Source organism: Mustela putorius, unplaced genomic scaffold (assembly GCF_011764305.1).
Source record: "Mustela putorius furo isolate JIRA1106 unplaced genomic scaffold, ASM1176430v1.1 tig00003909_pilon_pilon_pilon, whole genome shotgun sequence".
NCBI classification, from domain to species: Eukaryota; Metazoa; Chordata; class Mammalia; order Carnivora; family Mustelidae; genus Mustela; species Mustela putorius.
Genome location: NW_025422057.1, coordinates 24,272,725 through 24,286,202, shown reverse-complemented (window position 1 = coordinate 24,286,202; position 13,478 = coordinate 24,272,725). Strand labels below are relative to the sequence as shown.

Sequence of the window (13,478 nt, the reverse complement as noted above, 5' to 3'; positions counted from 1 at the left end):
TGTGAAGTTGCAATAATTTGCCTCATTTAATGTATCACCATCAGCTGGTTTCCTTGTGGGAAATACATATTAAAATGCAAACTTACGCCACGTACCATCTCTTCCCCCCTCCATAACTTTCTGAGGTCCTAAGGGGTTTTAAACAATTACCAGGCATCTGGAGGGCCAAGTAAGGCTTGGTAATATTAATATTTATAATAATAATAGTTAATAAGAATATTAACTATTAGATAACATTTAAGGAACTTTTTAAAAAAGATTATATTTATTCATTTGACAGACAGAGATCACAAGTAGGCAGAGAGGCAGGCAGAGAGAGAGAGAGGAGGAAGCAGGCTCCCTGCTGAGCGGAGAGCCCGATGCGGGGCTCGATCCCAGGACCCTGAGATCATAAGGCAGAGGCTTTTACACACTGAGCCACCCCAGCGCCCCAATTGCCAGGCATTTATTAAGTGCCTCTTACATGCTTGGCTCTGTGTTGAGAATCGATCCATGAAGTAAGAGTAAGGGAAGACTTGTTTTTTGACTTAAAGGAACTTGAACTTCCTGGGGCACCAAATGGTAGTGAGAGTATGTGAAACTGTTCTGCCCTGAGGGATGTACATGTTAGCAGTTCAGGGTGGGTGGTGCTGGGGGCCCAAATCCTTCCATAACTTTAAAAAAAATAATCTGATTTTCAGATTTACAAAAAAACCTGCAAAGACAGTATGAGAGAGTTCCCGCAGACCCCACACAGTTTTCCTATCGGTGTGTCTTGTATTACTGAGGTGTGTTTGTCCTGAGCAATGAACCAGTGTTGATACCCAGACTTTGTTCAGAGTTCCTTATTTTTTTGCCTAATGTCCTTGTTCTCATCCAGGATCCTACTGAGGATACCCCATCCCATTTAGTCATTGGGTTTCCTCAGCAGCCCTTGGTTGTGACAATTTTTCAGACTTCAGTTGTTTTTGGTAACTTTGGCAGTATTTAATGGTACCATTCAGGTGTTTCAGACATTGTCCTTTGGGGGAGAAACTAGGGAAAGATGCCCTCTCTGATGGGCTGAAGTCAAAACATGAATGGAGGAGAGAGACAGTTTTGCCTTCTCCGCAGGGTAGTCAGAAGGTTGCAAAGGCCAGAGGAGGAAACGGATGGGGTGGGGTGGGGGGCTGAAGAATCAGGGAAGCCTTATGGGGGGGATGGGCTGTGGGTCGGGCAGAGTTAAGGTGGTGGTGGAAGGAAGCACTAAAAGGACCATACCAGCATTTCCCCAAGGACAGAGCCTGTTTTCCTACATGATTTTAGCAACCATGTCCTTGGGCCTGCGATGGCATTGGGCTGCCTCATACTGAACTTGGCAGAAATGTTTGTGTCTCCAGGGTGGTTGGAGGGTGGTTGGAAGAGGAGGTTGCTGGCTGGGCTCAGTGTAGGCTGCACCAAGCCTGGTGTGACCTGTTGAGGGCTCAGAGGGAGCTCAGGGGGACAGGCTGCCCAGTGCCTGCCAAGCAATGGTATGAATTAGGAGGCTGAGAGCCCTGGCAGAAATGTCTGAGACATGACACTGATTTGGTTTTATATTATTTAATCACACAACGCAAGCAAGTGAGAAAACTAACCAACCTTCCCCTTGAGACTTAGGGTGCAGCTTTGCACCCTAAGCCCGTGGAGGAAGAAAGGAGGTAAAGATTCAGGGTAAACTTGAAGGGACCAGGAGGCCAAAGAAATCCCCCCAGAGTAAGGTCATCCTGTCCATACATCCATGTGTCCATGCATCCATCCAGCCGGCCAGCCAGCCAGCGAGGCATCATTCCAAACATTCACCCATCCTCCAGCCATCCATTATCCATCCCCCCCGCCAGCCACCCATCATTCCATCCATCTGTCTGTGTGTCCGTCCATCCATCCGTCATCCCCTGTATGTGCAGGCAATGGCAGACCACGTTCTCAGTACACACTGAGTCAGTCCTCCCTTGGCCAAGCCAGTGGACTGACTGTTCTGACCACAGGCCCCTCCCACCTCCATGATCAGACGGTTAAATACCTCTTGCTTGATTCTGCAGCCTGTGCGTTCCCCTACCAGATCCCAGAGGGGATCAACAGTAAGCATAAAGGCAGCTTCGCCCTCCGGACTCTGTCCCTGTAATTAAGGAAATTCATATTCTGAAAAGAATATGAAACGATTTGATGGCACAACAGAGGTTTGTGCACAGTAAGCTGTAGTCGCAGAACCTAGGAGGTAGAGGGTAGACAGCTGAGCTCTCCACACAGGGGTGAGCGGTGAGAGTCGCGAGAGGGAGGCAAATAATGTTCTGCTGTGGCTGTGAATATCCGCATTTTACAGATGAGGCAGTGGAGGCACAGTGAGAGGAGAACAACAGGCCTCATGCCACAAGGGCTGGTTTGGGGCCCAGGGACTCAGCCCGCAGGGCTCCTGTTGGGTCCGCCACTCCGGCTCCCGGGCCACGCCCCCTGGCGATTCCCTCCCTCTCCGCCCCCCTCGGAGGCCCACGACCACGCACCAGGTGCTTAGTAAGTGTTCGTTCCGCTGTGGACTAAGATGCCATTTCCGAGTTGTTTGTGATCCCACCCGACCGATCTTTGATATCCATTTCCTAACACCCACCCTTTTGCAGCAAAGAGGAAGTGGGGTGGGGTGGGAATATCGGGGCTATCGTTATTTCGGTGGCTCTCTGAGAGAAAGCAGGGTCCTTTAAGTGCAAGATAGTCATCCTGCCCACAGCCGAGCCCCCTGTGGAACCTGTGAGAGGTCCTCTGGGATGTCTGCTGTGACCCGGGTGCCCAGGTTTCTAGGTAAACTGAGTCTCCCAGAGGTGGTGGCCTGAGTCCAGATTTGCTCTTCTTCTGGCCCCTCCTGGCCCAGTCCCTACCCACTGGGGTGTAAGTGTCCCTACCAAGTGATGCTTCCCTGGGGCCAGGGGCCCTCGGAAACCACTCTGAGCCTTCCCTGGCCTCCATGGCCAGCCCCATCTGACCCCGGAAGGGATAGAATGTCTCTGCTACACGCGTGACATAAAATAATGTTGGTTGTCTTAGCGAGAAGAGACAAATAAATCACTGGGAAGAGTTTTTTACAGGTCAGCAGGTTTGGGACTCAGATACATGAATATGGAAAATTGCTTTTCCTTCTGAGCGGGGGCTGGGGGTAGGTGGGCACTGGGCTTGGGCTTCCCTGTCCAAGGGGCAGGATGGACCTGCAGCCCCCGTGGGAGCCCTGAAGCCCGCGTCAGCATGACCACAGGGAATGGAGGAGTGATAAAAAAGAGTGAAAGTTTTGGGGTCGGAGGCCCCCAGCTCTTTCCCTGCAGGCCATTTGGAAACTGTGTGGAGAGGCTGAGGGTCAGGCCCCAACTATCCCAGTGTCAAAGCTGGGCTCGGCCATAGGGGAGCTGTACGAGGTCGGGCAGAGTGCCACGTGTCACAGTGTGTGCCTCCACGGATTGGTCAGGGACTGTGACAGCACAGGGCAAGCATGGTGATTGCTTAAACCGGGTGCCTGCCCTGGGAGCGCCGGCAGTAAGGAACGCACCCATTGTTGTTAACAAATGCAACCTGGTTTCCCCCTTCGCTATGGCTCCCGGCACTGGGTTCCCCCGTTAACTCCCACTTTGCCTCTCCAAGGTCCCCCGCCCAAAGATGTCTGTGCCTGCAGGAGCTGGGAGGGCGGAAATCCAAGCCTCAAGCTCTGGAATGGACAACAGGTGAGCCCTCCCTCAGGCCCATGCAGGTGGTCTCAGGATGAGACCCCTGACTGTGGGGTCATTCAGACGGAGGGGCCAGGTGGGGGTTGGGGGAAGAAGGCGAAGAAATACGAGTGCGGAATCATTCTATTAGCAAGCTAACAGCTTCGTCTGCCATCTTGTTGAAGAAATGTATCAGTTTCTGGGCTCTCCGAAAGGAGTGAGACTCACAGTTGTGGCCACAGGGATGATGGTGCCCATTCGCCAGGCATCGCACAGGCACCCTCTCTTGGTGCCTGTCCCCACAGTTCCATAGGGTCAGCACTTGTGTCGTTCCTGTCTCCCCAGTGGGGGGGGGGGGGACTGAAGCACAGAGAGGTTAATTGAGCATCTTGCTGGATTCTTACCACCAGCCAAATGGAGAGTCAGAATTTGGACCCAGGCAGCCTGACCCTTTACAACATATCCCACTGCTTTGCTCTCAGGATGCTTACCGATGCCCTGGTTTTTAAGGAAGGGAAATCACAGTTCAGAGAGGCAAAGACACCTTCCCTAGGACACAGAGCTGCATCAGGACCCTGGTTGCCCAGTTCTAGCTTGGCCTGGTTCTGTTTCAGAATCAGAATGGTCTCCTGGGGTCCACCAGCCCCCAAGCGAGAGGGAGTGCAGGGCTGTCCTCAGGCAGGGTCTGCAGGGACCGGCCAACCCTAGCGGCCAAGCTTGCTGCGGCTGACGATGGAGGGGCTGAGATGAGGGTCCCGGCACCAAGCCTGGGCGTCCTGCCAGAGCCGCCGACACCCAGTTGCATTTTGTCATCTGCTCCCTCCGCCTGATTTAATACAACCTTAAATAATACGGGGCAGGGGGGCCGGGGGGGCGGGGGGATGAGGAAGGAACAGCCCAACCAAGAGTCGGTGTAACAACCTTATCAAGCCTGGTGTTTTCCCTTTGCTGTTTGAGAAGCAATTTCTCCTCTGATGTAAACATTTTTTTTAATGATGATTCTGGGCTGAGCAGCACCGGGGCTGCTGCTCAGTGCTTTCCTCCCGCTCCCTCTGGTCCTCAGATGCAGGCAGAATGGGGCCTGTAACCATGGCAATTCTCTAATGTTCTCTCTCCATAAACCATAAACATAGGGGGAGTCTCCATTATGGCTTCTTCAAGGAGAAAACAAAGCTTTCCCCTGACTGGGGCAGGGCAGGGTGGCCGGGAGAGGGGCGGAGAGGAGATGACGAGAGGTTTTCAATTTTTTTTTCTTGTCATAGAGATGAATTGCCTCAAAATTAGCTCAGTCCAAACCACAGTTTCAGTAATTAACAAGACACAGCCAGGGCCAGGCACAAAACTTGGGCTCCGTAAATATTCTTTGAAGGGATCAAGGGAAGGAGGGAGAGAGGAGGTGGGGGGGGGGGAAGGATTTGGGAACAGTGAGGAAGGACGTTGGACATAAGGAACGGGTATAAAGTGCTGCCAACGTGTCTAACAGACTTCTTGGAAGATGTAGATGATGTATAGATGGTCCTACCTGCAGCCTGGGGGGATGTCTTGCCTTCCTTGTATTCCTATGCTGGGCACATGGTCTCTGGGGGTGGGGTCAGCATCAATAAGTATTTGTTGAAGAAATGAGGGAAGGAGGGATCAAGTTTTTAACTCCTTGGGGGGCAGTCCTAATTGTACGGAGGTTGTAAATAGAGTGAAAGCTATGAAATCTTGCTCTAAAAGCTAAGAATTCCTGCTCACTGAAAACGTATGTCTCCTATGTCATTCAGGGGGTTTACGGACTCATCCCTGGCCATCTCAGGACCCAAACAGGGAGAATTCCTGGCTATATTAACCTCCAGGTGCCCTTGAGCATTTGTTAGGTTGGATCATCCGTGAGAGAAGCGTCTACTGGGCTGCCTTGGTTTCCTCAATGTGACGGAGAATAAGTGGGTCTGAAGAGGCAATTTTACTTTCAGGCTTTTTTAAGAGATTTTATTTATTTGAGAGAGAGAGAGCATGCACATGCACGAGAGAGAGCAAACACTGGCAAGGGGGAGAGGAAGAGGGAGAAGTAGGTTCCCCCCAGAGTAGGAAGCTAGACACAGACTTCCATCACAGGTCGCTGGGATCAGTACCTGGGCCTAAGGCAGATTCTTCAGATTATGAGACCGAGGACCTTCCTAAGGCAGATTCTTAACCAACTGAGCCACCCAGGTCTCCTGCTTTTAATTGCTAAGTTCTGGGAAGATAAACAGGGTTTGCCATAATGCTTTGGATCCTAGGGACCTCAAGAGAAATTCTACTCCAGACACCTGTGCTCAGAGAGAGAATTCCTCTTCCAGGAAGTCTCAGAATGTGGACCTTGAGCTGAAGTCCATTGGCATTTCTCTTGTTCTTAAAGCTGCCACATTCATCCTCTCCCTGCTTTGTGTGGTTGGGTACCACAAACTTGTCCTGCTGATTCCTCTCAATCACAAGCCATGCACCTGTCTGCCTCTGTGCTGAAGGGAAGGCTGGCTCTTGTTCATCCTGGTGTCCTCAGGGCTTCGTGGCATGGGATCCTGATTAGATGACCCACGAATCCTCTATAGCACTCTCCTGCTGGCAATCTAGAACCCTCCATGTCTTTGGGATCCACTATTATGAAAGCAATTTACAATCCAAAAGAATACAATGTTAGACATCATGGCTCATCTTGAATTTCTTCCCCTTGGCTTGAGAACTAAGGGTTCTTTCCTTTTTTACCCAACAAAAGCATTCTTGTACCTAAAGTGTTCCCTCCCCTGCAAAGTATTCCAGGATGTGTTACTTCCTCCCCTGTTCCCCAGCTCTTTGCTTCATATTCAAATGTCACCTTTTTATGGACTCACTTGTTTCCTTTATTGTCAATTCCTGGAGGGTGGAGACTGGATCCAATTCAACTTGGTATCCCATCATGCTTTGCATGTAGCAGAAACTCAGCAAATGGGGGACCTGGTGAACAGCAGGAAAGCAGTCAGTTCCTTAGGACAAGGGGTGGGCTTCCCCCTCTCCAGGTCCATGCCCTGTACTGTGTCACTTCGCCGTTCCTTCCACCAAGCTGGATCACCTGTCCCTGCCCTTCCATGTTAGGCTTTGCAAGTAGGATGTAGTGGGATGTGAGCGGACCAGATGTGCAGAGGCTTGGGATGTGCTCCTGCACTTGGTCTGACCTCTTGTGCCTCGACCGTCACCTGACCCGACTGGGCGCCGGGATGAGGATGGGAAAAGCATGGAACCGAGCTGCCCAGCCCACCTGCAAACCTGTGAGTGAAAGATCTGCGTCGTTTCTGCCACCGGGATCCAGAGGATGTTCGTTATGCAGCAACAGCTTTTTAGTACAATTGCTAACCTAAAATATGGGCTGAGAAACATGGACGGCTTTGAGGCATTCGTTCTTTTTAAGGGATGGCATGGACTTTTTAGGGGAAAAAAAAAAGGAACATCAAGTAGCAACATGAAGACCTGGTTGGTTACGCCCCCAGGGGAAGACTTGCTGGGTGGAGGAGGAGGGGTAAGATTTCCTGCAAACATCTTCCTTTCTAAGCCAAGCCTATTGCTCTTAAAACCTGAACGATGACAGCTTTTATGGGTGGAAAAAAAAAAAAAAAGAAACCAGGCTTCTTCGAAAAGCGGCCCATTTCCCCCATCGTTACAAAAGGTGTTGTTTACTGTTGCAGATGTCGGTGAGTGACTCTGCAGCTGAAGTGATGTCCACGTGTGTGCACGAGGGCATGGGTTTCAGACAGAGTCTGACTTCGATGCCTTTTAGAAAATTGGGCTGCTCCATCATTCTGTCATGGGGTTCCCTGGCTGGCTCATTGCATTACCAGCGACATTAGAGATGGGCCATGAGAGGTGAGGGAGCCTAATCTGGTTTATACCCTTGCCTGTGGCTTGGGGGTTTTCACACGATGCACTGTCTTCAAAACCTGCAGGTGCCGGAGCATGGCTATGGCCCAACTTCCCAGCCCCTTCTAACTCACAGCAGGTCTCCAAGGAACTGGATCACGGTGCTGGAGAAAGCGATGGGGGCCCAAAAGTCATCCTGAAGAACTTTGTGGTGACCCACAGCTGGGACAGTGGTTTTCACTTAATAAACCTTGGCTGATCATTTACTATGTGGCAAGCACTGCTGGGCACCAAAATAACCCCTTGCTCCCTGCTCTCTTGGAGAACGTGATCCAGTGGGAAGACAGACATTGATAAATATTCATACAAATAGATGTAAATTTGTAAATGTGACAGGTGCTACACATGGGAGCTACTCGGGCTATGAGAACTAATAATAGAAGGATTTGACTTTGGAACATCAGAGATGGGAGACAATTTCTGAAGCAGCTTAAAAGTCTGTCTTAGCAGGGTCCTAGCTACTCCATATGAAGCCATTGTGCAAATTAGAAACAGACTTCCCGGCTCCCAGAAGCCCTTGCGTGTGAACGACCCACAGGAGTGTGCACCATAGTCCCGCAGCTCAGCCCCATCCCCCATTCGACCTCAATCCACAGCCATGCTCCCACAGCCCTGAGATGCGGGTCTGGACCTGCCTCCCTGCCTCGCGTAGCCAGGGCATCCTGAGCCCCACGTGTTAGACCCAAGGGCGGAGTTCTGTTCCATGTGCAGGGGATAAAAGGTAATATTGTAAGAGCGTCACCTTCTCTGGTACAGAACTAGAAGCTTTTCCATTCTGATTATCATAGAGCTGACACTCTGATGAGCGGAAAACATACTTTCGGTGGTCTGATCTGGGCTCTTTTTCATTTCTCTTCTTCCTGCCCTGTCCAAATGGATGCTGGGAAGTATGGGGGGCCTCTCTCAAAAGATCAGGGTACAATTTTCAGACCTTCATGGTTTCCATGATGTGACTAGCCCACCGGATCACAGCTCATCTTGCTGGCACTCGAGGAGGCGGAAGGCAGAGACTAGTAGAGTTCCCAGGTTCTGGAGCCAGTAGACATCCTGACTTGGCCTCCCCTTAGCTCTTCCTACCACGGCATTCTGCGTCCCTGCCAAGCCCTCCATCTGCCCCCAGCCCAGCTGGTCTATTTCCAGCCTTTGAAGTCTTTCACCTCTGCCTCAGTGGGCCCCACAGAAGGCCAAATAATTCTTGACTTGGAGCCTGTGCCACATGCAAACTGAGAGGCTTGGGAGGCAGCTCCCAGCTGGTTTCCTTAGCTCAGAGAGAGAGAGCGCCTGCGTTCCACGGGGTTCCCTGCACAGCGCTCTCTTACCTGCATCCCCCCCACAAACCCATGGGCTCCACAGCATCACTGTCAAAGTCCTGACATGGGGTGTGTCCAGCTTGCAGTGGCCTGGGGACCCGGCTTCCTGCTTCTAATCTCCGCCCTTCCGACCCAGCCTTCCACACTGCGGTCACTTTCCTGATCATAAAACAAAGCTCTGGTTCTAACATCTCCTGTTCAAAAGCTTTCAGCAGCTCTTCACTGCCTCCTATTTAAGGCCAAACTTTTCAGCACGTGGCTGACAAGGTCTTCGCTCCTGGCCCCAGCTCACCTCACTGACTTTGCCTCTCATTCCACTGCCCCTGCATTCTTGGTGCTGGACCCTGGAGCTCCCGTGGGTCCCAGACACACCAGCAGCTTTCATACTGCTGGGCCTTTGCTCTCCCCGTGTCTCTCAGCTGGGGTTCCCTTTCTTCATGCTGCCTGGAGACATACTTCATTCCTTTCACTCCTTGATTCAGATGCTCTCTTTACTAGGAAGCCTTCCTTCACCGCTTCCCCCTGCCATGGGAATTAGTATGTTGCTTCTGTGTGCGATAGCCCGTGTCTGTTCATTTCTTTTCCTGGCTGTTTTTCTTTCTAGGTTGAAAACCTTGATTCCTCGAGTTCTGGGAAAGACTCTTGGTCCTCTTTGGGACATTTGTCCCAAATGTCTATGGTCCACCAAAGACATTTCAGAATGTCTTTGGTGGTTGGTAGTGTCTCTCTACAGTGGGTCCTCCATGAATGGTCATTGCTGTCAAATCCATAGGCCAGAGAAGGTGTTGTCCTTGCCCTGGAGGTACTGATTTTCTGGATGAGAAACCATCACGGGAACATGAAATGTCATGAAAACAATGCCAACCAATGAGTCAGCAATGGCGAGAAAGTCAAAGCGTGTAGCCACTATGGAAAAGTCAGGCAATTCCTCAAAAAATTATACAGAATTATCATATGGCCCAGCAATCCCACTTCTGGGCACATGTCTAAAAAAATGGAAAGCAGAGCCCTGAAATGCATTCTGTACCCTTGTTCCTAGCACCATCATTCACAATACCCAAAAGGTGGAAGCGACCTAGGTGTCTGTCTGTGGAGGAATGCAAAGCCGAAGTGTGGTTTATATGTATAGTGAAATCTAGTCCGTCTTAAAAAAAAAAAATGGGAATTCTGGTACGTGTAACAAGCTACATCCATCTTGAAGAATTTATGCTAGGTGAAATAAGCCAGTCACAAAAGGATAAATGTTGATGATTCTGCTTCTACGAGGTACCTGGAGTTGTCCAAATAATAGACACAGGAAGTGGGGTGGTGGTTGCCAGAGTCTGGAGGAGGACAAGTGGGGGAGGGGCAGACTGGAGGGAGTGCTAATGTTTAATGGGGGCAGAATTTTAGTTTAAAATACTTGGAGGGCGCCTGGGTGGCTCAGTGGGTTAAGCCGCTGCCTTCGGCTCAGGTCATGATCTCAGGGTCCTGGGATCGAGTCCCGCATCGGGCTCTCTGCTCAGCAGGGAGCCTGCTTCCTCCTCTCTCTCTCTGCCTGCCTCTCTGCCTACTTGTAATCTCTCTCTGTCAAATAAATAAATAAATCTTTAAAATAAAATAAAATAAAATAAAATACTTGGAAAGGGATAGTACTCAAGATAGTTACACAACAATGTAAATATACCTTATGCCTCTGAACTGTACACTTAAAAATGATCCATTTGGTAGATTTTATGTTATGCATATTTCACCACAATAAAAAAAGGAAACACAACCACAAAAAGAATCAGCAAGTACAAATAATTGTAAATGAATTGGCTGCAGACTCAATTGTCTTTGATTGCAAGTGCTGAGGTGGGTTTCAACGGCAAAGGGTAGGGGTTCCAGCAGAAATGTTATGAGCTATTTGGATCCTGCCTAAGGGGGGAGTGGGTGAGGAGTCTTCTGGAGTCAAGCCTGCCTTGGTGGGAGGTTGCCTATCTGAGTCCCAGGGATCAACTACTAAGGACCATGCAGCTCAAGTGTTCTCTTTTCCAGGTGCATCTGGCAAACGGGAGATGAGCAGGGGATAGACAGGCAAGAGAAGAATGAGGTGGCAGGGGCTCTGGTCCTCTCCTGCCAGCGTATCTTAGTACCAGGCAGCAAATGGGAAGAAGAGAAGGAGAAGAAGGCTTACTGGAAGTTTCCCAACACTCTTCTGCTACATTTCCTGTGGTCAGAACCCAGCTGTGTAAGGAGTCTTTACTCCTGGGTATAGAGGACAGTGTATGGGCATAAATGTCAGGCTTCTGTGTCTAAGGAAGAAGGGGGGACAGATACAGGTGGTCTGCTGGCTGGCTTTGCCAAGGGCTGTGAAAGACCCTTTGGGATGGGGGTGGACAGAGTCAACTGGGTCTTTTTACTTCTCCCATGTTCAAGTATCTCGGCTTTGGTCTTCTTTGGCTGACTTGGCCCCTTCCCTGTGCTAAGTGTAGAGGAGGGCACCTTGTGCCTGGTCTCAAGGGAGGTGGTAAAGAACCAGAACAGAACCAAGCACAGACATCTTAGATCAGGCACCTGAAAGTGCTGTTTCAAACTTGCTCCTCCCACGTGTCCTCTTAGTTGTGTTGGGATATAGGTTGCTATATTGATAAGATAAGGGAGAGGATTGTGGGTACTGAGATTGCTTTCACCTACACATAAAACTTAGTAAAAATTTCCTCCAAGGAGCTGGATCTGGCATAAGGCAAAGCCTGTCTCTAGATGCCAGAGAGCGTCCCCACGTTTCTGTCTACCAAACAGGTCTCGCAAGAAACCACTGTGTAAACTGGGGAGTCTGGCAACATTCCAGGAGGGATAATAATTCTGTGCAAATCCTAAAGCTCTGGGATGAGCTGAGAAAGCTCTCCTGCCTTGGACTTGGGAGTGGGGGCAAGAAGAGCAGTAACCAGGAATGCAACCGGGGAAATGGCCCCATCTCCTGGGTGAAAATGGACAGTGGTGGCGTGGAGCCCAGGCTCTGGCATTTCCCAGGGTTGGGTCCTTCCTCGATCACTTTTTCATCCTATGACCTTGGAATAATTTCTTTCACTTTCTGAACCTCTGCTTCCTTACCTGTATGACATGGATAATACCAGCTCCTGAGGGTATTGCATGAGGGAATGCACACAGCATGCTTAACCCAGTGTCAGGTACCTGGTGTGGGGTCTATTGGTGGTTGTCTTAACTGGCATTTCCAGGTGATGAGAGCCTGTATACTTCAGTGTGTAGAGAGTTACAATCTTTTTTTTTTTTTTTAAATCAAGAAGTGCTCCAGGAGCGAGGAAAGGATTGGAGTGGAGGAGGGGTGCTGTGGCAAGCAGGTAAGGAGCCCCAGCTTCTTTGCTCCTGAATTATTCATGAAAACAGGCTTTGAATAATTGGAGGCCATTTTTCATTATCATTATTACCTAGAGAAATGATTCGGTAGCTAAATTTTGAGGCCGTGAAGTACACTTGATTCCGTTTAGATTGCTTTCTTAAAAACTGCTTAGGGATAGCCCCAAACCAGCACCTCAGTTTGGGATGTGTGAATGCAAGGGCAAATAATCCCACCTTGTCAATTACTTCCCAAAATGTAAGTGGTTGTGGGGGGGGGCGGGGCGAGAGGACTGAGGGGGATGGGGGAGGAAGAATGGCTGTGGGGCTCTAGAAGGACCTTGGGCCTGATGGACGTGGGGCAAGCCTGGGCAGAGGAGTAGTTCTCTGTGTCTGTACCCAGAAGGGCTCTAAGGAGGCTGTCTGGCATCTGTCACCATCCCCACTCCCATGTTTTGTCCCCATCAAGGGACAGAGTATTAAAAAATGCCTCCCCTCCACCGCTGGGTCACCTGGGGCAAGCCCTGTTCCTGTCTCCATGCCTCCGTTTCTCTTTCTGAGAAATCAGACTGAGAATGTGTGTTTTGCAGAATTGTTATGAAGGATGAAAAAGATGATGGACATGATTTGCCCGGGACTGTGCGTGACCTAAAGGAGACTTTTAAAAACTGTTGGAAAGGGGCATCTGGGTGGCTCAGTGGGTTAAAGCCTCTGCCTTCGGCTCAGGTCATGATCTCAGGGTCCTGGGATCGAGCCCCGCATTGGGCTCTCTGCTCAGCAGGAAGCCTGCTTTCCTTCCTCTCTCTCTGCCTGCCTCTCTGCCTACTTGTGATCTCTGTCTGTCAAATAAATGAATAAAATCTTAAAAAACAAAAACAAAAACTGTTGGAATTCCTCTGCCTCTCGCTCTATGTCCCACCTTTAGAGATCTCGTCCTACGGGAGAAGCGTTGCCCCCTTTCAAAATGTAAAGACGAATGCTCCCGTAAGGTAAGAGCTTATGCCTTTAATCATAATAAACCAGATATCTCTGGGCCTGGAGGGAGGCCACTCGTTCTTCTTGTGTTGTGGGTGAGCAGTAGAGGAGGTGAGGGTTGGGAGGTACGGGGTGTTGAGGAGAGGGGAGAAGGCCACTTCAAATGGAGGCAGGGACAAGCCTGCAGCTGGATGTTTTGGGCAAAGACCAGTCTGAAGATGTTCACACATACGCACCCCCCCCCCAGGGCCCACGCACACGCTCAGGCACGCGCATGCCCACACAC

At 50.2% G+C, this 13,478-nt stretch overlaps 1 long non-coding RNA gene across 1 annotated transcript in view; it reads left to right on the top strand.

Moving 5' to 3' along the window:
• LOC123388689 overlaps positions 1-12,918 on the top strand; it is a 43,535-nt gene extending 30,617 nt beyond the window's left edge. Inside the window, exons 5-7 of the long non-coding RNA XR_006603183.1 lie at positions 3,619-3,698; positions 12,166-12,222; positions 12,808-12,918. This is a non-coding gene — a long non-coding RNA (uncharacterized LOC123388689). The remainder of the gene's footprint in view (positions 1-3,618; positions 3,699-12,165; positions 12,223-12,807) is intronic.
• Positions 12,919-13,478: the final 560 nt, after the last annotated feature.